At 37.0% G+C, this 25,078-nt stretch overlaps 1 protein-coding gene and 1 pseudogene across 1 annotated transcript in view; one reads left to right on the top strand and one right to left on the bottom strand.

Annotated features, from left to right (window-relative positions):
• Nucleotides 1–25,078, top strand: part of LOC134794524 (hemicentin-1-like) — an 82,626-nt gene that overhangs the window by 21,863 nt on the left and 35,685 nt on the right. The gene's annotated exons all lie outside the window — the stretch shown is intronic.
• Nucleotides 1,801–2,922, bottom strand: LOC134792589 (uncharacterized; annotated as a pseudogene).

Below are 25,078 nucleotides of genomic sequence, written 5' to 3' on the forward strand. Positions count from 1 at the left end.
TTCTTTCAATCCGTTTTAAAATGATCTTTGCGAATACTTTATAAATGTTGGACATAAGGCTGATAGGGCGATAATTTCCGATTTCGTGTTTATCCCCTTTTTTATATAGTAGGGTTATGTTGGATTCTGTCCATTGCTGGGGAATTATTTCAGTGTGTAGGATATCATTAAATATGTTTGTAAGGACTGGTGTTAAGACTTCTTTGCATTGTTTTAAGATAACGTTATTTATACCGTCGGGACCTGGTGCTTTGTCTAATTTTTGTGTATCTATAGCTTTCTCGACTTCAGCTTGGATAATGCTAGGAATGTCTGAGTTTTCTGCTAAATCAATTTCGTCTTCTGTTGTGTTATTTTCGTACAGTTTCTTGTAATAGGATGTAGCTGTGCCTAATATGTCCGTTCTGTTGTGTTTACATTTTCCATTGTCTTTTTTCATTTTAACTATCCAATCCATTGAATTCTTTAATTCTTTGTATGCTTTTTTTACTCCTCCCGTTTTACTTATATACTTTTCTATAATTTCCATTCTGCTTTGTTTTCGATCCTTTCTTATACTTTCTCTGATTTCTTTGTTAATTTTCGTTAAATGTTTTCGTCTGTCTGGAGCATCTCTTGCACTAATTAAGTGGTTTCTTTCTTCTAGGAGATTTGTGGTATTTGTAGTTAGCCATTTCTTCGGCTCGGTTTTGGCATTTGCACTGAGTTGTATCTGAGCTTTAATGGTGTTTTCGATCCAGTTGTATTTATCTTGTGTCCCTAATCCTTTCGTTTTAGATTGGATGTCTGTGAATTTGTCTTTTAGGGCAACTGTTATTTGTTCTAACTGGTGTTTTCCGAAGTTTATGTTTTCTGGGTGTTGCCTTGGTCTAGGTTTCTTTGGTTGCTTTGATACCAGTTCTGCTCTAATTAGTTTATGGTTAGTGTTAAAGTTCAATTTATTGATTACGGTAAAGTTAGTGAAGTAGCTGTTTCTGTTGGTCATTATGAAATCAATTTCATTTTTTGTTTTACCGTCAGGCGAGATCCAGGTCCACATGTTTTTCTTCTTTTTCATGAACATAGTATTTAAGATGGTAAGGTTATTTTCTAGTGCAAAGTTCGTGATAAATTCTCCATTTCTACTTCTAGTTTTGTTACTATATGTGAATGGTCCTAGTATCATATTTTCTTCTGGGCGCTTTTCCCCAATTTGTCCATTGCAGTCTCCCATTACTATAAGGTTTTTATGACCGTGATCTTGGATCGCTTTGTTTAGATCAATGTAGAATTTATTTATTGTTTCCAGATTTGCTTGTTCAGTAGGAGAATAAATTTGTACAATGGACCAAGGATCTTTGTATCCAGGTATTTTCAAATTCATTATCGCGATACGCTCCGAGATACCGATGAATCCTTCTATATACTTTGTAATATGCTTTTTGATAATAAATCCAACGCCATGAAGGCCCGGGGTCTCCCCTATATGGTAAAGCATGTATTCTGGATGTGACGTGATATTTTCACCCATTCTTCTCACTTCGCTCAGGCCAACGATGTCCCATTTGATGTGTTCTAACGCATACATTAGTTCTGTAAGATTTTCTTCATTTTTTAGGGTAAGTACATTTAGGGCTCCGATGTAAAATTTCGATGTTTGTTGTTTATGGTTTTTGTTGTTGTTGTTGTTGCCAGTTATTGCCGGAGGGTTGTGGTCTCTTTCCCCCACGAGGACCAGTCGGCTTGGGGGAGTTTGGTAGTTTTCTGTTTCTTTGTTGTTAATAGTTTCGTCGGTTGGTTTTGGATTCCGTTTGCCGATTCTTAATTGCTATTGTTTTTTGGTAGTAGATATATTAGAAAGAGAGCTGGAACGCATCATATCAAAAGCGTTTGTTCTGTTGGTCTTGGTTGTGGATACAGTCAGTTGCTTTTTAGGCTGATTGTTATAATCAGAGGGTGAGGCAGATGATTCCCTTTTCCTTTTCTCTTGGCTGTTGTTGTTGGTCTCTTTTATTATTAGTTTGTCGTGTCTCAAATATGCTATATTGCCTTTTTTCCTCTCTTCAGCTAAATCTGCTTGTAGTGTTTTTCTCTTTTCTAATACTTCTTTTGAGTAGTCCTCAGATACATGAATTTTCTTTAGGTGTTTTTTGTTTTTAATGATTTCCATCTTTTTCCAGTTATTTATAAACGAACATAATACCGGCCTCGGCTTGTTGCTTTCTCTGTTTTTCTTACCTAACGATAGATCTTGTTTATTTCATAGTCTTCCATATTAATATTTAAGTCGTTTTTCAGATTTTCCTTAAATTCCCGTAATAACTCAATGGTAGACGTTTCTTTCTCATCCAGGCCGAATACTATGATATTATTCTCTCTCCCTCCTTTTTTTAGATACTCTATTTCTTTTTCCAATTTTTCTACTCTGACCTTTAGGGTTTTATTTTCTTCCACTATAGGAATTAACTTCTCTTCCATTTTGTCTAAAATATTTTTTGTGACGGATTGTTTCAAATCTTCATTCTGTTTTTGCATCTCGATCTTCAAATTATCAAATAATGTTTGGAATTGTCCCTCCATTTTACTATTATTTAGTTGTATTTGCGTATGTTGGAACGTAATAGTAGAAAATGGTAGAAATGTTTATTGCAGTTGGCAACACTGACTGTAACGTCAATTTTGTTGGCGGTGTTTGACAATGTCAATGAGTAATAATATTGTCTTGTCTGTTGTGTTTCTAACCTCAACTCCGCGATGATCCGTGGTTTTAATTTTCAGTGATCTTCCACAGTAACACAGTTCTGATTATTTGTTAACACTTCTTAGTAGTTTTACTCGTGTTTTGTTACGAAGTCCCTGTTCCAAGTGCGCTATAACTATTTTTGTTCGTTTAATTTCACTGGATATTATCACTGTAGTGTTGACAGTTCTAGTACCGGAAACGGAAAAACCAGTCTTACTCTTCTTATAGTCTGTATATTTAGGTATTTAAATAACAGTAAACAAAATCTACCCTCAAATGGCTCCTTAAGCCAGTTGAGGGTAGATGAAAACATTACATGATCAAATAATGTAGGTTAAAGTCAGGTCGTTCAGTCACTTTGGTTTTGTATTGGGTTGGTTAACCAATAAATGTTATAAATACCCGAAAATGTACAAATTGTTTGTTTACTTTTACTTAAATACCTAAAGATACAGACTATAGATGTTCGCCATTTTCATTCAATTTAGAGCGTCTTAAGTCATTCAGTTTTCGGAGTAAATAACGGTCCAGCGAAATCTACCGTCACAAGTAACAAAAAGACTTATCTCTATATTAATTTCATATCGACATACGATCTGTTGAATTAAGGTGGTTGTTGCAGTTGCACAGACGGCATCCGTTGAGCAATGGAATAGTAATTGACACGTGAAAATCGTCGCAAACGGGTATTGGGAATCTTGACAGACTAATGAATAGTGCTCTTACCATGAGTTTAAGTCACTCGAACCTAGGCACCGCCATACAATCGAAATTACGCTCTCAGTTTAAAACGACATTATAAAATTTCACAAGAACACTCAAGTATCTACCTAGCCAATCGTGCAGTCTAAAGCAACTATTAGTTGCGACCAATCACGCGCGCGTGATGCATTTTGTTCTTCAGTCGCGTATCCACTAGAGGCAGCCTCAGGTTGAGCGGCTGTTACGCTCCGAGGCCGCGCAAGTGGAGACGCTGCCTCAACGGCGAGCCTAAGGTTGCACGCTGTTAATCGAACTGAGATTCTGTCAAAGCTGCCTATTGGTGAGGTATTTCATTCAAGGCGGAGTGGAGACTGCCTATTCAGTATGAAATACTACTAGTGGCTCTGTGAGCTGTAGACCTCGCGAGCAGAGCTTGAAATAACATGGTGCTAAGAGCTTTAAATACACCTTTCTCAAAGACACCGATGTTCTAATTAAGTCCATTTCGGAGATAATCCATAATTTATTTTTTTACTATAAGGCCTCTACAAGCGTGTACACTTGCCTTAGGGCCGGCTTACATATTGATTAGTGTTTAGAATGAGTTCATACATTTGCTACTAAACTTAAGTACAATCTCGGTCGATTGATGTACGAAATGACATTGATATGTCACAGATTTCAATTGTTTGGTTGAGTTAAATGTAATGCCCGTGTTACAACAACGCTATATGCTACATTTAATTACTTTTTAAACAAAAAAAAAAACAAAAAAGAAAACAAAAAAAAATTTTTTTTTTGAAAATTAACTATGCCATTTAGTTCTTATAAACGTACTTAACTATACCCCGAAGTTAACGGAATTCAATAAAAACACGGTGTATAGTAAATTTAAGAAAAACAATACGAAATTTATGTGTAAAAAAATACAAAAAGTTATAATATCCCAGCATACAATTACTGGGGATCGAACCCAGACCCTCTGTGCAAACAGAAAAAGCGAACGTTTACAAACTGAGCCAAATAGTTCTTAGATGGGTTGACGAAATTTAGCTACTCCTTCTCAAATTAAAATTAGTTAAAATTAAATATCTAAATACCGCCTAAACCAGCGATAATTTTTTTCTGCATTTTTTGCTATTAACTCTGTAAACATGTTTCAAAAAGAAAAAAGTCTTATGATATCGATACGACTATTTGTTTAGGCGCCAGGTATCACGACTCCGCCATTTTTAAAAATTTCCAAAAACCGGATTGACAAAAAAATTTTATTTAGTCATAAAATTCGGTCACAAAATTTCATGAGAATCGGTTAAGAATTGCGACCTGTAGAGGAGAACATCCGGACATACGAAAGCAAAATGCCCGAGTCAAAACGTAGACCTTCGCTTCGCTTCGGTCAATTACTTGATCTATATACTCATGGTAAGGGTACAGTATGGGTCCTAGTTGCAAATGGGTATTGGGAATCTTGACTAATGAACAGCTTTTGAGGCAACGGAGATGTGATGTCATGTGGATGAGGCGAATTTACGCTATTTAGATTCTAATTAGCCCATATTAGCGTTTCAGATAATTTGGACCATACTTGTCGATTATACATAATTACATATCTCGGCCAGATTTTAGAATTGATCATTTCATTGCAATCATTTTAAGTAATGACCGGTTGACCACCATGACAAGGTCAAACCTAACCTAACCATATCATGAAGTGATTAATTCTGAAATGGCATTTCATGAAATGATAATATTCTATGATCTAGCCACGACATACTTATCTAGATTAACTTATATAAGTATTATTGTCGAGGCAAGGAGCTGGTTGTTGCTGGTTATGTATTATATTTTAAACAGACGACTTTAGGAGTCCATTTAATATTAAAAACCGGACAAGTGCGAGTCGGACTCGCCCACCGAGGGTTCCGTACTTTTTAGTATTTGTTGTTATAGCGGCAACAGAAATACATCATCTGTGAAAATTTCAACTGCCTAGCTATCACGGTTCATGAGATACAGCCTGGTGACAGACGGACGGATGGACGAACGGACGGACGGACAGCGGAGTCTTAGTAATAGGGTCCCGTTTTTACCCTTTGGGTACGGAACCCTAAAAAGCATTTTACCTACCAGACTAGTCAATGGCCATGTTAAGAGTTTTATAATTCAATATTTTCTTCATAGTGGTTTTTAAAGTCACCTTATTTTCGAACGGTTTTTTTTAGTTATAAGATTAGACATGCGATAAACATTTATTCAAGTATACATTTAATTAAGTTTAGTACATACTTTCTACTGAATTCATATAATTTATTTATGCTTGTAATATTTAATTTTTTCCACGAATCTACGTACTTCTTACGTTAGAATAAATGGAGAGACAGTGTTCAAATATTTCCCTTCACAGGGAAATTGTTTATTCAACATATATCATTTCTCGGAAAATAAACAAAATATTAGAGTTCTGACAATATGCGGAGAGAGGTACACTTCAATAAGAACAATTTGAACAATATTTTATTACCAGTATTCGCAAATATTTATGTCAAAAAATAGAATAGAATTAATTATTTATTCACGTCAGTTTCTACGTTCATTATCAGGAACGAAAGTAAAGATGTAATATTAATATTTGTACGTTATTATTACTTATTATATAAGGTCAACGGGGGTAAATGCAACTATGGGATTATTGCGTCTATTTATTTATTTCTATGTCGGGAATTGTGGGCGTATCATACTATCGGCAGCACATCAGAACCTTCAATCGTGGATGACGAGGGCCATCAATGAAATACGATGTTCAACTCACAATCTTTACTGCACAAGACTCATTACAAATCACAGCACGCGTTACGTTTCTTATCTTAAGCAAACCAGTGGATTAGACCCAGGAGCCGCCACAGACGTCATCTTCTCCCGTTCGTTCTCATCGTGCTCCTTCTGAAGATTGATTGACAGCATAACTTCAATTGTTCTGGACTTCAATTGTTTTAAGAGCGCACTCTATGACGTCTTGGCGGAACTGCGTCGAACGCCACTCAAGTGTACGTAACACCCTAGTTTGCTATGACAACATGACAAAACGCCTCTTGAAGGCGATAGATGGCACATTTCAGCCATTCTCCGACACGGCCAACCTGACATTGTACGGGTCCCTCCGTACGTATCCATCCCCCTTTATGATTTTCACTGGTAGACTAGAGCGAAGATGAGATCTTCTTCTCCCAAAAGAGACTGTAGAGCGCAGATCATCTGCACCACCACGGCATCCTGACATTGTATGCATCACTGCATACATCTGCGGACAGAATACAACAATCTGAGGTATCTAAGCTCATTGCTCGGCCTACCTGACCAAAGTAAGTTCCTCCATAACTTTTGGATACTGACAGGCAACTCAACTCAACTCTTTCAATAACACGCACATAGATCATTGTTGTGAATGAACAAGTTCAGCATCAGTAGCATCACGATATTCAATCAGGCCATATTTCAACGGAAATGGGGTAGAGATACATTTCGAACAATTCATTAAGAGACTTAAAATGCAACAGCGTGAAAATAATATCACCATAATCCAAACAGCGTGAAAATAATATCACCATAAAGATACAATACAAACTAGCTTTTAAATGAACCTCACCACAGAGATTCCCCTCAGTTGAAACACATCTTGTATTGAGTTCTCGAAAATAAATGGTTTTCCATATTTAACTGATTTTATGAACATTATCTGCGCACCTATTCTTTACTTAAACGTTTAGTATTCCCTAAAAGTTTAGTGTTCCCACTAATAGATTTTCTTATTTGATTTCATTGATACCTTGATCCAGATCTATTTGCCATTTTAATCATTACCTCAAAATGTTAGCTAGGATCACAGAAAACAGCGATGAAATTAGTTTATCCGTTTGAAAGATACTTGGCCGCACGCACACAATGGCCTCTCACCCAAGACGCGTGTATCATCTCCGTTATCTCATGGTTAAAATGTTTAGTAAGTTTGATTTAAACTAGTAGTTCGCCCCGAACTGAGAACTCGCGGTTCGCCAAAAAGTTAGATCAATTTAATGAACCTACTACTTAGTCGGCAAAGGATCGAAAACCGCATGTGATTTATTGCAAGGTCTGCGGAGCCCATCACAACACCATAGAGATTAAAATAAACTGTATCTGTGGTAAGCCGTTATCTTTCTTGTCAAATGTCAAATACCTATATTATGTTTATTTTTATCTTGTTAATTATTTAAAAATGGTAAACTTAAAAACAATATTATAAAAGCCGAGCACTTTCATTTGATACCAAACTTGACCATACTTTCTTGCAAATAAGATGACCAGAAAAGCAAGACCCCTCACAAATAGCTTTCTAGCCTTTTAAGCTCTTCTGACTCAATAACACCTTGATCGAGCCTGCTCATAATTTAATGACTAAAATACAATGCCCTCAACTACACGTTTACCCAATTTCATTTAAATTAGAACAAATTTACTTAAGTTATTGTGTATCAAACTATCCTCTGATAGCTCAGCTTAAAAACATCGAAATGCCGGGACGTGCCCCTAGCCAGCCGTGTGTTCCAAGTTGAATGTAAGAACTTCACTTCGCTTCGCTCGCTCGTTCGATCACCCACCTAAGTATAAAAAGATTGAGCCAGGTCAATTGATTTCAAACCAGCTTTCTACCATACCCTGAATATTTTGATTAAATTTTGGCACCATTAATTATTTGTGTATTCCTAAACACAATCATTAATTCCATAAACAAAAAGAAGCATATTGTAATTAATCGACACATAATTTTAAGTTTCGGAATAGGACTACGACAGTCTACTTATTCGATTCTCATATTAAATAGTTTAAACACGTACCAAAATTGCGTTCAGTTCAGTTTAAACCGACTTCTCTATTTTATTCCTTCTGTACGGACAACACATTTACAAGACAGCTTGAGAAATTTTCAAAACTTGATATATTATCAGGTAAGTCCAGTATTATACTTTCTACGAAAACCAAATTGTATTTTTTTTATCGCTTTCATAATTTTTATTAAGAAAAAGGCAAGAAAACTTGATCATTATGTGATATTTACACACTGACACGACATGTCTTTAGCTGACTGACACAATACTTCAAAAACCAAATAGCTCTCAAAGAGGTTCAAAAAGGTTGAACATGCATGAAATTAATAAAGAAGTTCACAACTCGTTTTACAACGAACGATCTAGCGTAACAGGTATTAGTGGCAGAATTTCTATTCTAAATCAAACCGCTGTAGGTACTCAAATTTTGCTAACTTCTTTATCGATCAAACAGAAAATAAATGCGTTCGACTCTATTCGCTAAACATCGACAACTAGTTTCGTAAAAGATCATAAGGAACATTATAATTACTGTAAGGAGTACGAACAACTTTTTGTACTAGTTCCATAACGTGCGTAATAGCGTACGTTGTAACATACTTTAATAATTTTGGATAATAAGTGTAATAGACAAAGCGTTATTTTCCCTTTTTTTTCAAGTCTCATTTTTGCTGCCTTCTACCGAAAAATACTAAAATAGCATGCCAAAACCGTTCTGTCATTTGCCTTCACATTTAAGGGGAACAATAATTTTAACCACAATATGAGGAATTTTAAAATTTGTTTTAAATCACGTTGCGTGTGTTTTGTCCCTAATGGACGCACGCGCGCACAGCTTTGAGTGTCGAGCGAAAAACTAAAAATGTGTCTATCTGCACATAATCATTGACACGTTTTTTTTTTTCTTTGGAATACACACATAATTAATCATTAATACTTTCTTTTCACATACATCAACCAATGCCTACAAGTCAACACCAACTTCCAAATAACAGTGCCAACACCTTGGCTTTACAACAGCTTGGTTCCAACACACAGCCTCATCGCCCGGTCCGAAACCCCCATGAATTGCAGTTACGAATAGGACTGTGCCCTCCAGCACCCAGCCCTCAAACGCCCTCTGGACAACTCAGGTTCCGGTTGCGACCGCCAACTCAAGTGATGAACCTCTCAAATAAACTATCCTCAAAGAGGCATGAACTTCACGTTTCGTTTCTTACGACAATGTCATAAAACCAACGCGGAAAGTGGTATACCTACGTAGAGAAATCTAATCCCAAAATGTGTCCCTTTAAATAGGTAGTGTTTTAATAAATCAATGAATAATATCCTTCTCAAACTGCTTACTCAGCTATTATTATTCATGCAATATGCAAAATTATCTTAACCCATTGAGTGATAAGTAAGTCAAATCAAGTGTCAAATCGAATCCAAAGTTAATCAATTAATTTTAAATTATTTTATCATTGTTCATCAAATTCAATTTGATAATCATAATGGCCCTTTGACAGATACACATCGCAAACAACATATCACTGAATCACAGAATTATTGAAAAATTTAATGTCGGGTCCAAATTTAAAATTGTTCTGTAGGTACTGTAAACTCTAAAATCTGACTGCAAAAATGACCACAAAAGGATTCCTTCGGCTTCGATGCGGTTAAAATAATCACCATTTAGGTTCTTCAAATAGGAACACACAATTTTCACTCATTACGTTTACGTTTCGTTTTGACTAGTTAATTTTGGATGTGAAGTCATTTTAAGTAATCAAAGGAATGCACAATTGCACATGATTAAAACTAAGTCAGAACTATCCGTCAACGGTCATGAACTTTACCACTAAGTTCTCGGTTTACTTTTCATATCAAAAAAAAAAATATCACGCACATACTTACCACCATCATAGGCACAAGCTAGCAAAATAGAAATCATACTTAAAGGTGAGAATTTTATATTCACAGTGTGATCGAATAATGGCATCAACCACTCGTGGCGCTTCTCACGATAATATTATTTGGTCCACGACACAATTTGAAATAGTACGTCTCCACACAAAAAAATTAAGGTGCATTTTGCTAGAAGCTATTCAAGTTGTGACGGTATTACATGCCATAGTGCTCAGAAAATCGTTAAACAGCCTTACATCGTCTTAACAGCAGATTACAAGTCCACGTACCAAAAGTTTTTTTACATACATTCTGATTCTGACCATTAAAGGCTAGAGTAGATATCTCGTAGGTAGGTATCTGTTCTCATATTTTCCTAACTAGATCCCATCACGCCGGCTTTGTGAGGTACACTCAACACAGTTACAGATCATAAAACAATGGACGCAACTCACGCGATTTCCAACTTCCAGCGACAGTCTGGCAACCAGTAAATATGCAGCTCCTCTCAGCTTCTGTAAACAAACTAAGGCACCCACGTTTCTGCAACCGCAGCTCCAACCCGTGCGAGACGGGAGATCTCGCAGCAACTATCTTCATTCTTCATGGTGCAAAGGACTGTAAACGTATTACTTAGAGTTACAACATTAACAACATTCACGAAAATTTCACACAACAACATAAAAAGCAATGCAAAAACTGGATCACAATTTATAAAATATCAAATATGTCAACTGTCATTTCACTTCAAATATTTTCCATCACGATACTTCTTTATTTTCCACCAGCGATAGCATGAGATTTCTTCATTTTCTAAGGCCTTTAAAACTCTTGAATTAAGGAATGCCAGGGATTTTCAAAATCAGGGTAGATTTTTGGGACCTTCAGTCCACCTTCATTTGGCAAATTTGAGCTTTCAAGAGGAATTCCGTAGCGAATTCCCTGTGTTCGGCCACACTTCTGATGTCGGGAATTGTGGGCGTATCATACTATCGGCAGCACATCAGAACCTTCAATCGTGGATGACGAGGGCCATCAATGAAATACGATGTTCAACTCACAATCTTTACTGCACAAGACTCATTACAAATCACAGCACGCGTTACGTTTCTTATCTTAAGCAAACCAGTGGATTAGACCCAGGAGCCGCCACAGACGTCATCTTCTCCCGTTCGTTCTCATCGTGCTCCTTCTGAAGATTGATTGACAGCATAACTTCAATTGTTCTGGACTTCAATTGTTTTAAGAGCGCACTCTATGACGTCTTGGCGGAACTGCGTCGAACGCCACTCAAGTGTACGTAACACCCTAGTTTGCTATGACAACATGACAAAACGCCTCTTGAAGGCGATAGATGGCACATTTCAGCCATTCTCCGACATCTATAATATGATTGCTCGAAACGCCTGCTATGTTTTTACGCTTTAAGATAAGATAAAGATAAATAATAGTTTATTCAAGTAGGTATATTACAATGCGCTTATGAACGTCAAATAAACCTTTACCGGCTCCAACCGTACACCTCTGCCCCGAGAAGATTTAAATCCCCCCTCAATTGGAGGAGGGTATCCCAATATGGGACCGGCAACAAACTCGGCGGGACACATCTTTTCAAAACATTATTACATCTTATAATTAACATGCATTACGAGTAATTAAGAAAAATACAATTTAAATTACTATAGAATTCATGCAATTATACTCAGTGAGTACATAACTTTATTTCCAAGTAGCTCAGGCTTATATCACTAGATGACTAGCTCATGTAATTCAAGTTGTTTAATAAAATAACTAAAACAGACGCAATAAGCCCATAGTTGTTTTTATCTCAGTCAACCTTACAACAAAGTTGTGATAAGTATTGATTTTAAAACATCTCACCCTTTACGTGATATGTCACGTTTCTATGTTTTACGATTTAGCTAGGATTACCTAGCATTTGTCCTCTAATACAATAAAAATAAATGGAACAGTACGCGAATATACAATTACTCGTACTTACCTATATTACGCCAATACAATAGTTCAATTTAATTTATTAAGGTATGTAGCGACTTAGACATCGTTCTTCTCTAAACTAATTCTAAACTAAACTAAATCTAAATCTAATCTTCTCTTATCTAAACTAAATTTAGTTAACACAAACGCGAGACTCAACAACATGTTAAGTTATTTTTTTTCAGGAAAACTTTTCACATCATTACTGAATAAGACGAGAGTAGCTTTAAAACAGAGCAGCAATCAAAGTGTACTTGAAAATGAGTAAATTCGAGACATTCTGTTCTGTGTTGGTTTAAACCCACGGCGCAGAGTCACAGAGAATGGAACCAAACAGAGTTTCAGATTCAATTTTGTTTTTTATGTGTTCAGTGGCGTCTGGCGGTTATAGTATAAGTACTCTGTGAGCTGTAGACCTCGGATAAGCTTAAAAAAATTAGAAATACTTACATCTATGACATCGGTTACACGCAAATTCTGGCGTCATTCTGACCAGAATGATAGACATTTTCACAGCGAACTCACAATATTTTTATGCTAATTTCAGCCATTTTAAACTTTTCCAAAACACGAAATGACAAAAAAACTATCTAAGAGTGATTCTCAAAATAGTGGCATCTACAGGTTAAAGTTAACGAAGAAAAATTTTTGTTTTTTTTTTTTTCAGTTTTAAGAATGAAAAAATATTTGTTACTACTTCAAGTAACCCAAATTTCAAAAAGGGAACGAAATGATGGCGACTTGAAGTTTTGAGATGAGGTTAAAGTTACACTATTACACAGGGTAGGAGGGAAATGTAGCAGGTTAAAGTGAGTTTTAGTATAAAATAATATATGTCGAGTACCGAGGGTCTTAAAGGCGGTGGGCGCGTGGGGTAGTATCTCGATGTATTACTTCACAGCTAAACCAGTATGCTACCATGCTACCAGTGCATGAAATAAACATACTGACTCGTTAACCATACTAGTGCCTACTATATTTAAGAACTAAATGATAAAAAGAACTAATTTCTATTAAGATGTTGACTGGTAAAATTGAAAATAAAAAGATCACATGAAACCGTTAAAATCTTTATTTAAGTCAAACTAGGCCGGCTCAAACCCTAACCCCTGACCTGAGAAGATTTAGCCCAATATGGGACCGGCAACAAACTCAAGAGGGACATATCTTTTCAAAACAACACATAACACATCCTTTCTTTATTTCGCAAAAGTAAGCTTCTAATGAAACATAAGAAATCAAAATAACACTTGAAATAAAACACTTAGCTAAATGGTTAAAGAACGCGGGATTCTATAAGCTATCAGTGTAGAGTATGTTTAGTTTGTCTTTGACTTTTATGTTTTTGTGTCTATGATTGAACAGATGAATAAAGAATCATTCTTAGACCAAACTAGATATGGTTGTCGTTTATTTCAAATAATAATATATATCACATGGCGCAGTCAAGTATGGCTACAGGATATCATTTACCTTCCAAGTTATCCCTAGTGGGGAACTTAAGTGAGAACTTTAGAAAATTCAAGCAATCATTCAATATATACTTGAATGCCGCGGGTCTCTCCGAAGTGACAGAGGCAAGGAAAATCTCACTTTTGCTAAATCTAATTGGTGAGGAGGCTCTTGCCGTCTACAATACTCTAGATGTAAAGTCGGAAGAGGTGAAAACTCTCGAAGATACATTAAAGGTATTTGAAACATACTGCAATCCCAAGAAGAACATACTTCATTCTAGGTACCTATTTTATAATAGAAATCAGAAAGCAGGAGAATCGTTTGACAATTATTTGACTGACGTAAAACAATTATGCAATGACTGTGATTTCAAAAATAAAGATGAAATTCTAAGGGACCGTCTTGTATTAGGTTCGAGTGACACGGATTGTCAAAAAAAGTTGATAAAGAAAGGAGACCCACCCCTGGACGATGTGGTGTCATCGCTCAGAATATCTGAGATCACGAATGCACATGTCAAAGATATAACTGACAACAAACCCGATGTTGATGCGGTCACAGTGCCTAAAAGCACCCAGAAGACCTGTTCGAACTGTGGATACCATCATATCTACGGTCAATGTCCGGCGTATAACAAGACGTGTGTCAACTGTAAGAAGAGACATCATTTCGCTAAAATGTGTCGTTCCAGTAAAGTCACATCGAATGAGGTAAACTTGCAAGATGATTCTGATTACTATGTAGAGTCTGTGACTTCAGACATATCTGTTGACTCGTTAGCGTGGTTCCAAAAGGTAACACTGCCTGGAAACAATCCGGTGCAATTCAAACTCGACCCAGGAGCTGATGTCAACATATTACCAGTACACATCTATGAAAAGGTCATATCTTCACACCCTGTTCCCCTCAAGAAAACAATGTCGACACTCGAGAGCTGGAATGGCTACAAAACGCAAGTCAAAGGATTAGCAACATTCAACATAGAAGTAAATGGCAAGATGTACTCCGAAACGTTTTGCATCGCGGGAAAAGAGGACGCAACACCGATTCTATCTCGAGATACGTGTGATCGTTTAAATTTAGTAAAAAGAGTTTCATCTATCGAAGCTAGAGATGATAGAAAACAACAATTAGTTCGTGAAAATGAGGACTTGTTTGTAGGTTTGGGTAAGTTTAATGATCCTTACGAAATCAAATTAAAAGCTGATGCTATACCTACATCCAAACCTCCATACAGAGTTCCTCTAAAAATAAGGCCAAAATTAAAAGAAGAGTTGGAAAGACTTGAGGGTCTCGGCATAATAAGCAAAGTCACGGAACCATCGGAATGGGTTAACAGGTTAGTGGTGATTGAAAAACCTGATAAGTCTATTAGAGTGTGCCTAGACCCGAAAGATCTTAACAACGCGATAGTAAAAGATTATTGTTATATTCCTACTATTGAAGACTTATCTGCGAAAATTAAGAATGCTAAATACTTTTCTGTATTAGACTTGAAAGACGCCTTTTGGCACATTGCTTTGACTGAGAGTTCCTCAAAATATTGCACATTTTCCACAATGTTTGGAACATATAAATTTAATCGTCTGCCTTTTGGCATCGTATTAGCGTCAGAAGTGTTTCAGAAACGGTTATCTGACATTTTTAGCTCAATTGATGGTGTTGTAAACTATATTGATGATGTGCTATGTTTTTCAGAAACTGAGGAAGAAATGCATAACATCTTATCTAAAGTGTTCGAAAAGGCAAGGGAATGCAATGTTCGATTCAACAAAAAAAAGTTTCAATACATGATTAGAGAAGTTAAATACTTAGGGCAAATATTTGAAAATGGTACAGTCCGACCCGATGACGACGCGATTAAAGCTATAACTAATTTTGACAGACCCAATGACAAGTCTGACTTACAAAGACTTTTAGGTCTAATTAACTATTTACGACCATATATTCCCAATCTGGCTTCACTCACTAGCCCATTGAGAGATTTACTAAAGAAAAACACGATATTTGACTGGCAAAAAATTCATACTGATGCTTTTGAGCGAATTAAGACTATCTTATCGACGAATCCAGTTCTGCAGACTTTTGATCCCAGTAAAGAGATCGTGATTCAGACTGACTCGAGCAAGACAGGCATAGGTTGTGTACTTCTGCAGGATAATAAACCCGTTTATTATGCCTCAAAATCCTTAACAGAGACTGAAATAAATTATGGTCAGATAGAGAAAGAATTTCTTGCTGTATTATTCTCTTGTAAGAAGTTTCACTCATTTATTTATGGTCAAAAAGTTCTTATGTTGACAGATCATTTACCGCTGATTTCCATAATGAAAAAAGACTTACATGACATTCCGTCAACTCGCCTGCAGAGAATAAAATTAAAATTAAGTAAATACGACTTAACCATGAAGCATGTACCAGGTACACAAATGCACATAGCAGATGCATTAAGTCGAGCCTGCTCCACGGCTAGTCAAGACTGTGATAGTGATCTCAATGTAGTAATTCACAGTGTTAACGTTTCAGATGCAATACTGTCTCAATTGAAACAAGAAATAAAAGTAGATCCTATAGCATCAAAATTGATTGATTTCTTCAAAAAAGGATGGCCAACTTCTGTATCTAAGGTACCGACTGAACTGAAATTCTATTATGACATCCGAAAAACCATTTGCTATGAGGATGACTTGATATTTATAGACCATAGGCTTTACGTCCCAACATCTCTACAAATACTAATACTGACAAAACTGCACGAGTGTCATTTTGGCATGTCTAAGACCAAAGCTCGAGCGAAAACATTATTCTACTGGAAGAATATGTTTTCTGATATAGACAATTTCATTTCTGGCTGTAGTGTGTGCCTTAAACATTCTAATAACAACATGAAAGAACCAATGGTTATGAGAGAATTACCTGAACTGCCTTTTCAGCATATTTCCGTAGACATTTTGCAATATGGTAATAATGATTATTTTACTCTATTTGACCACTACTCAAAGTGGATCGAGTTACACAAACTCAACAGTAAAACAGCTGAGGCAACCATTTCTGTCTTGAAGTGTATATTTTCAACGCATGGCATACCAGAAGTTATATACTCCGATAACATGCCATTTAACTCATTAGCATTCCGGGATTTTAGCGTCGAATGGGGTTTTAAAACGGTGTTTTCAAGTCCTCATTATCACCAGAGCAATGGAGCTGCAGAAAGGGCAGTGCAGACCTGTAAAGGGTTTCTAAAGAAATCTGCTGAAACGAAAACTGATATTGAGTTGTTTTTGTTAGAATATAGAAATACCCCAATTATCAGTCTGAACTGTTCCCCCTCTGAGCTGTTGTTCAATAGACTATGTAGAACCAAACTTCCAATAAATAACGCTTTATTAAAACCAAAACTACATAATGATATACAAGATAAATTACTGAATAATTGTAATAAAAATAAATTATACTACGATCAACACACAAAACCTAGAAGTGACAATTTAGAAGAAGGGCAAAAGATAGTATATAAAGAAAATGAAAATAGTAGTATTTGGAAACCAGGCACGGTTTACAAAATCACCAGTAATCCACGATCTGTAACAATAAAAGACTTTTATCCCTTCGAGTGGCATTGTCCTCCTCGAGGTCTCTACGGTAAGTGGCGGTGGCCGCGAGACGGACAGACATAACAAGCCGGTTGAGTGGCGCAGCCATTTTGGAAAAATATACGTCAAGTGGCGGGGCCTCAACGGGTGATCATCGCGAATTTGGCGCGTGTTAGAAATATGACCGTTTCCCAAAAAAAATGTATAAATGATATATATAAACTATATATCACTGAATTCAGCATAAAATGGGTTATTTGATTGTATACCAATGAATTCTATTCTATTTATGTGAATTATGCTAGACTTGTCCTAATCGAATATCACCAATTTTTTTCTACTTTCATGTAAAAATACGTATAATTACGAAATAAAACAATTGATTGTAGAAAAAGCAGTCTTTATGACAAAACAATACATTTAACACGATTCACACAGTTTATTTCACTTTTTATCAGTGCGTATTCCGTTTGATCCTGGCGCCACTGTCGCACCCTTAACGTTAGCTCTGTTTACTTTTGAAGAATAAAAATATTATTGTGTTGTAAAACCACGATTAAACGTTGTGAATATATAAAGTGCACTATAAACCACTTGGTGAACTATCAGTACAATGGGAACATTCAGTAATTCGTGGAGAAACTGACAAAATGCGGCGTTGTTTACAACGTTGAAAAAACCTAATTCTGAACCCACTAAAACCTGTGTGAAACTAAAATCAGTGAAAAATGACCTTAACTGTGTGAAGTGAAAAACGATTCGTGAATTTACAGACATTTTCCTTTTGATCAAAATTGTATAACCTAAAATAATTACAAACCACGTCACATTTACTACGTCGCCAATAGATGTCGCTGTTATCAAAGAGGAAGTGCTGCCATCTCTGAGATTGAGTAACAACTACTAAGATCACTTAAGGGCACTAGTCCGAAACCCACACTAGTCGCACCCAACTGTTGCGCCTACGCAACACTTTAAGTAGTTACGCTAAGGGGACACAGAGGGCGTAAATATTAAAAATGGACGAGCTGATAAACATGTTAAAAAGTATTCAGGAAGATATGAAACAATTAAAACAAGATAACAAGGAAATGGAAAATAGGATAACAAATACTATTACACAGAAGTTAGATGATAGATTTGATTTTCTCGAAGGAAAATACCAAGACATGGAAGAGAAAATTGAAAAACAAGAAAATCGATTGAAATACCTAGAAAAAGAAATAAGGAAAAGAAACGTCTTACTTTTTGGAGTACCTGAAACGGAGTCAAGCTATGAAAATTTAGAAAAAAACATACTGAACATTATTAACAACACGATGAAAACACAGCTCTCTAGAACAGATATAGAGTCTGTTTCAAGACGGGGTAAAAAAGATGAAAATAAAGTCAGACCAATAGCGATAACCCTATCAACGCTGGGCTCAAAAATAACACTTTTAAAAAACAAAAAAAGCTTAGATAACAGTAATTACTATATGAAGGAGGACTTCCCCCCCGATGTACTAGAAAAGCGTAGAGCCTTAGCGGAGGAATTAAAAACACTAAGAGAAGAAGGAAAAAATGCTATTTTAAAATACGATCGCATCGTTATCTTACAAAATAAGCCACCTTTAAAACAAACAACGAACAAACAAAATACCAACAAACGTAACATGTCGCCATCCCCGGAGACCTCTAACGCATCACGTAGCAAAGATAACTTTACCAGGAAGAGTAAGAAAAACAAAACAGCAGCGAATAGCACCCTGACGTCATACTGGCGCACAAACGGGCCATCCGCAGAGTCAGAATCTGATTCAAATGCCACGGAACCAGTCAGAACATAGCAATCAACAAGGACTCCATCTACTACTGAAATGAAAATTTAAACAAAACGAATATAAGATACAAAACTCTCCCAAGCCGGTTGGTCACCGTGGGAGTAGAAGACCAGCACCCTCCATACTAAACCAGACAATCGAAGGAAAGACAAAGCATAATAATACATAAGTACTTAAAAGCAATAAAACAAAAATCTCAGAAAATAACATTATGGCATAGTATGGTGGAGGCCTATGTCCATAAATGGGCATCCAATAGAAAAAAAAAAACAATTTAATAATAAAATCGCAAAAATAGAATTTTAAATAATATGTTTTCATAACACTAGATTATAATTAGATTAAGTTACTGAAAATGTAATTACTTAATGTTTTTTATAATGAATCAAGCATGTATCGTTTTCTATTGGAAATAAACGGCTATATTATTATTATTATTCCGTTTGAATGTTCGCGGCTCGACGATGGTCGGCGCGTAATGGGCGAGGTGGGGCAGGAACATCACGTCATTTCTAACAAACTTTGTTTTACGCGGGAATTCGACCGTTAGGGAATACCATCCTTGTTTATTGACGAATGCATCTTGCAAGAGTGAGCAAGCAAGGCATAGTTTTAACGGTTTTGTTTTAGGCACGAAATGCAGCGTCGCACAGATGCCGCGAGACGGTCTCTGCCAATTACGGGCTTGTTAAGACCGAACCTTCTCGCGGCCTCTGCCACGCAGAGGCATATTTAAAAAAATGGCCGCGCCATTTCCCCTACCGTTCAACCGGAGGTGCTGCCACCCGAAGGGTTATGGAAACTTAAAAACTAGGAACTCGTGGTTCATCAAAGTGGACAAAAGTAGAGAGCCTGTCCAACCGCATGTACAGTCGGCCTGGTCTCAGATCGCTGTCCAGCAGTTACCTGCTACTAACTTGAATCCAGCTGCAAGTCCTGAGTCTGAGATGGAGTCGATGAGTGCTACTGAGGCACCTGCTCTTCCAATGCCTCTCAGAAGATCTAACAGAGATGTTAGACCTCCTAGGCATCTCAACGATTATGTGTGTACTATTTAATTCTTAACCATTATATTTTATTATTTTACTTTATGTTGAAAAGGGAGATGTAGAGTATGTTTAGTTTGTCTTTGACTTTTATGTTTTTGTGTCTATGATTGAATAGATGAATAAAGAATCATTCTTAGACCAAACTAGATATGGTTGTCGTTTATTTCAAATAATAATATATATCACAATCAGAATAATCCTTCAGGTATAAGCCTTCAGGAACGCGGCGAGTTAGGCACGAGGTTGGCTAACGAGTACGTCCGATCTCTAGCGCGGTCCGATCAAGAAGAACTACCAGCGGCGGAGCCTCTCTGCTCCCGCCTCAAAGTCAAGTTGGCAAACCTGCTCGACCAGTCTACCAACATACCGACAAAAATGCCAACTCGTGCCTACGCTCACTCGAGAGAAACCTCTCGACGTTCCAAAGCCTTCTACCTGTCATCTCAGTTCAACAACACGCCAATAGGTGTCGTTACTCTCTACGCAACTTTATTTATTTCGTTACAACCAAATAATACGTAGCTCAACATTGCTAATCGATTTTATACAGGCGTCTAAAATAATGAACTATAACGCTGCAATACGTCTTTCTGGTGTCAGGGTCCGACACGGCCGTCCTGCGCTACACACGTCCTCGTGTGTGGGTGTATGCATTTGATTCTGTAACAAAATACTCAGCACAGTATCTCATCGGTCATTCCTGACCCACAATTTGGGTCTCTCTCAAATTACTATTAAAATCAAACTGTTTTATCAATCAAACCAGAAAATAGTTCAAAGTCATTAAACAATCCTCATTTCTCTAGTCAAAAATAGTCCATCCAGCAACGACTAAATAAAAATAGTCATCAGTAATCATCGCCGCTATCTAGCGGATACACTTCAATAATCATCGCCTCCATCTGGCGGATACACTCAAATTTACGTGAAAAGAGAACAATCTCAAACATCAAAAACACAAATCACAACAGCTCTAATTCATTGCTCGACAGTATCACTACTATTGTCATCAATATCAATTTACGGGGAAATTATCTGGCATTAAAAAAAATATTTTGGTCATTGTAGGACATCTTAAAATAAATAGCACTCTGACTTAATAATGCCAATTTTACTCATATGCCCACAGTACATCAACGGGAATTCATTCTTAACAAAACAACACCAGTCCTTCGGTGCATTGCCAGTCCTTCGGCAGATACCAGACCCTCGTCAGAAGAAACCATCTCAGCCGCGTAAGTGCTACTCCTTGCAAAGAGCATTCTGCACATAAAAAGCAGACCACGTGCACCTCTTACATGCTCCGGCACTTCTGATGCGGTCACTAAACAATACCCAGTCCATCTAAAGCAAAACATTAGTGCCCAGTCCATCGGGCGTGCCTTCAGTCCATCGAAAGCAAAACAGTAGTGCCCAGTCCATCGGGCGTGCCTTCAGTCCATCGAAAGCAAAACAGTAGTGCCCAGTCCATCGGGCGTGCCTTCAGTCCATCGAAAGCATGACAGTATTGCCCAGTCCATCGGGCGTACTTTCAGTCCTTCGAAAGTACAAGCTTTCAGTCCATCGAAAGCAAAAACAATGTTAAGAGTGAATTCCAAAAAGAAAATAAAAACGGTTCTTTAAATCATGTTACTCAGAACCATTGGTACTATCAGCGTCAACTGATCAACTGAAACTGAACATCACTGATCAAAATCACTAAATGTAGCTTTCTACTTTAGCTTTAACAACAGAAACTCAGCTTTCTACTTTAGCTTTAACAACAGAAACTCGCTCAAAACTTCTATGCAGAAGTAAATCCTCTCAAAATAATCCCAACAAAATGGGAACTGCTCACCAGATTAATAAAGCATGATGCACGCGTCCCAGTCAAAGGTGGTGGTGAAGTCCAACCCAAGCACGAAGGCTGATGCTTTCCGACTTGCAGTTGCCGTTGCTGCGGCAGATGGCGAGATGCACGATGTGGTTCATCATTTTGATCGGGACACTCTTGACAGAGCGGTGGTTCATCATAGCTGGCTGTTACTGAAATCATCATTTGCACGGTATCAGATTTATCATTTATCATGTATGCAGGCTAAACTCAAAGGTTTACGAAATGCCCTAGTAGTGGACACTAAAGACATGTTGCCATAGGATACGGGACTTTAGCTCAGAATAAAATTTAAACTTCAATGAGTGCGTTTTATTTCCTTCTATGAACAAACAAACACGTGTTCCAAAAATAAGTAACACGGTAAAATGAGCCAATACGAAAAGTGGCAGCTAATTAGTTACGTTCGATTGTTATGCTTCGCCATTACACTGAAAATAAAATTCACTAATAAACAATTGGAACGAAACCTGTCCTTTTATTTCCAAATCTCCAGAACAGACGATACTGCACAGCTGCTTCTGTGTTACAGGTGTGATGGCGTCTGTAAGTTGTCCCTGCTCAGGTTGCAGCACACTGTAACATTAATTTTCATATGCGTAGCTCATGCTTTCATAGTATGCACGATTTGTGATCTATCACGGCATTACGGGCAATAATTTGTAGCAATTTTACTAATTACTAAACGTTACAGGGTAACGTAAAGTAAGTAAGTAGTATTACGTAATCCTATGCATCGGCAAATCGGCAGGATCAATTTCTAACGGTGCATTGTATTTTCATGAAAAAAAAATATTTTTTGAGGGTAGATGCACAAGTGAGCGATAAAATAATATCACGTCGTGATAGCTAATACTTGGTTGTAATTAACAAAATGGATTTCACTTCAAAATAATTCAAGATCACTTAGATTTAAATGGGTTATAAAAATGAATTGTATTTTCATGAAAAATCAATTATTGAGGGTAAATTCACAAGTAAGCGATGAAATAACATTACGTTGTAATAGCTAATACTCGGTTTTAATTAACAGTATGGATTTCAAATCAAAATAACTCAAGATCGCTTCGATTTAAATGGATTACAAAAATTAATTACAAAGAAACGTAACGATCCCAGAGATGACGTCACGTCACAACCGTTATGCTTCACAATTTCACAATAATTCTCACCAAATAACAATGAATTGCACTCACCTTTCAATAAGGTTGGACACGTGAGCTTACCATTACCACAGTACACTAAGAACAGTAGTGAATCTAAGGCCGCTCGGCAAGTTATTTGCCTACTCTTGCGTTGGCGCTTAGGGTTGTCACTTTTATTTTTAGTTAAATATTATTTGCGTATTATGAGTAGCACTACGTTTCTATTTATTATAATATAATGAAATGTTCTATCAATTCATAAATTAAGTATAAATAAAACGCTTTTTAAATATTTACATTAGGAAATGGCATTTATTAAAAAAAATATAAATTCAATACAGAAAAAAAATCCTCCGGTTTCTGCATGTTCGGAACGCTTTATTGTTAGCGGTTAAAGTAAAGTAAATTCTCATCCTTACGTATAACTTTAGTAAAAAGGTTTTAGGGAAGCATGGGCAAGTAGGTATTATGAAGAATGACAAGTCCGGGTTTGAGGAGTCGTTATTGAGACACTAAATTTTTTTTTTCTACTCGTCGACTGTAATTTTTGTATTAACATTTCTTATACCAAACTGCAAATGGGTATTTTTAATGTATGAGCTCCCAACTCAACTATAATATTCATTTCGATACAGTTTAGTCAACTATAATGAAATTGACCAATCACAGCTCGCCGCGGTCAAGAGGACGAAATAAAACCATAGCTCAAATTAATTATTAATTTTAGTTTGTATAGTAGAAACAATTGGTTCATAAGTCAGAAACGCGCATGTGACACCCTTAATATAGCAACATCCATAGACTACGAAAACCACTTAGTGTTGCTTATTAGTCTCCATAGGCTACGGTGGCAAAAATCGAGAAAACAACTGTCTAAAAATTTAATTTAGCGCGGAGCAAGTACCAGGGCCTCATGAGTTACGAGAAGGTGTCGTTGACTAACGCGCCGGGCGCGGCGGCCGAGGCGCGTACCAGTATGAAGGTATCGCGGTTGCTCGCGTATCTTACAATTAACTGTATACTTTTGGTTTGGTTCGTTTGTATGATTCTACTAGTTTAAAGTATTATTTTTGTTGATTCGTAGAAAAAGTATTGTATACAATAGTGATATAATCAAGCTTTTGAATCTCGTACCTTACTTATACTATTGTCTCTGTTCGAAGTCATGATCAAAAAAATTAAGGCCTACTGTCAGAGCAGACAAATGCGAGCGGGCGGGCAGCGTACTCGAATGCGCGCGATCACAGTCGCGGTACAGCCCACACTGCCGCCACCGTATTCCCCCGTATATTATGCTAATGTGTGCGTGGCAGCGCGTGCGTACAGGGCGCCCGGCGCGCACGCACACATTCAAGCCGGCAGCGGCTCATTTCTATGAAGATTCACTACTGTTCTTGTACTGTGCCATTACCACGTGTCCAGATTATGGAATGTAGGTCACCATTACACACGGAAATACACCACGCTCCCAGGTGGCTGTGTAAGCAATACATGAAACTCCGCATCCATCCCACTTGCTGATGTCGAGTAAAGGCGGTGGGCGCGTGGGGTAGTATCTCGATGTATTACTTCACAGCTAAACCAGTATGCTACCATGCTACCAGTGCATGAAATAAACATACTGACTCGTTAACCATACTAGTGCCTACTATATTTAAGAACTAAATGATAAAAAGAACTAATTGCTATTAAGATGTTGACTGGTAAAATTGAAAATAAAAAGATGTCAAACTAGGCCGGCTCAAACCCTAACCCCTGACCTGAGAAGATTTAGCCCAATATGGGACCGGCAACAAACTCAAGAGGGACATATCTTTTCAAAACAACACATAACACATCCTTTCTTTATTTCGCAAAAGTAAGCTTCTAATGAAACATAAGAAATCAAAATAACACTTGAAATAAAACACTTAGCTAAATGGTTAAAGAACGCGGGATTCTATAAGCTATCAGAATAATCCTT

The sequence above is a fragment of the Cydia splendana genome, chromosome 1 (assembly GCF_910591565.1).
Source record: "Cydia splendana chromosome 1, ilCydSple1.2, whole genome shotgun sequence".
NCBI lineage: Eukaryota > Metazoa > Arthropoda > Insecta > Lepidoptera > Tortricidae > Cydia > Cydia splendana.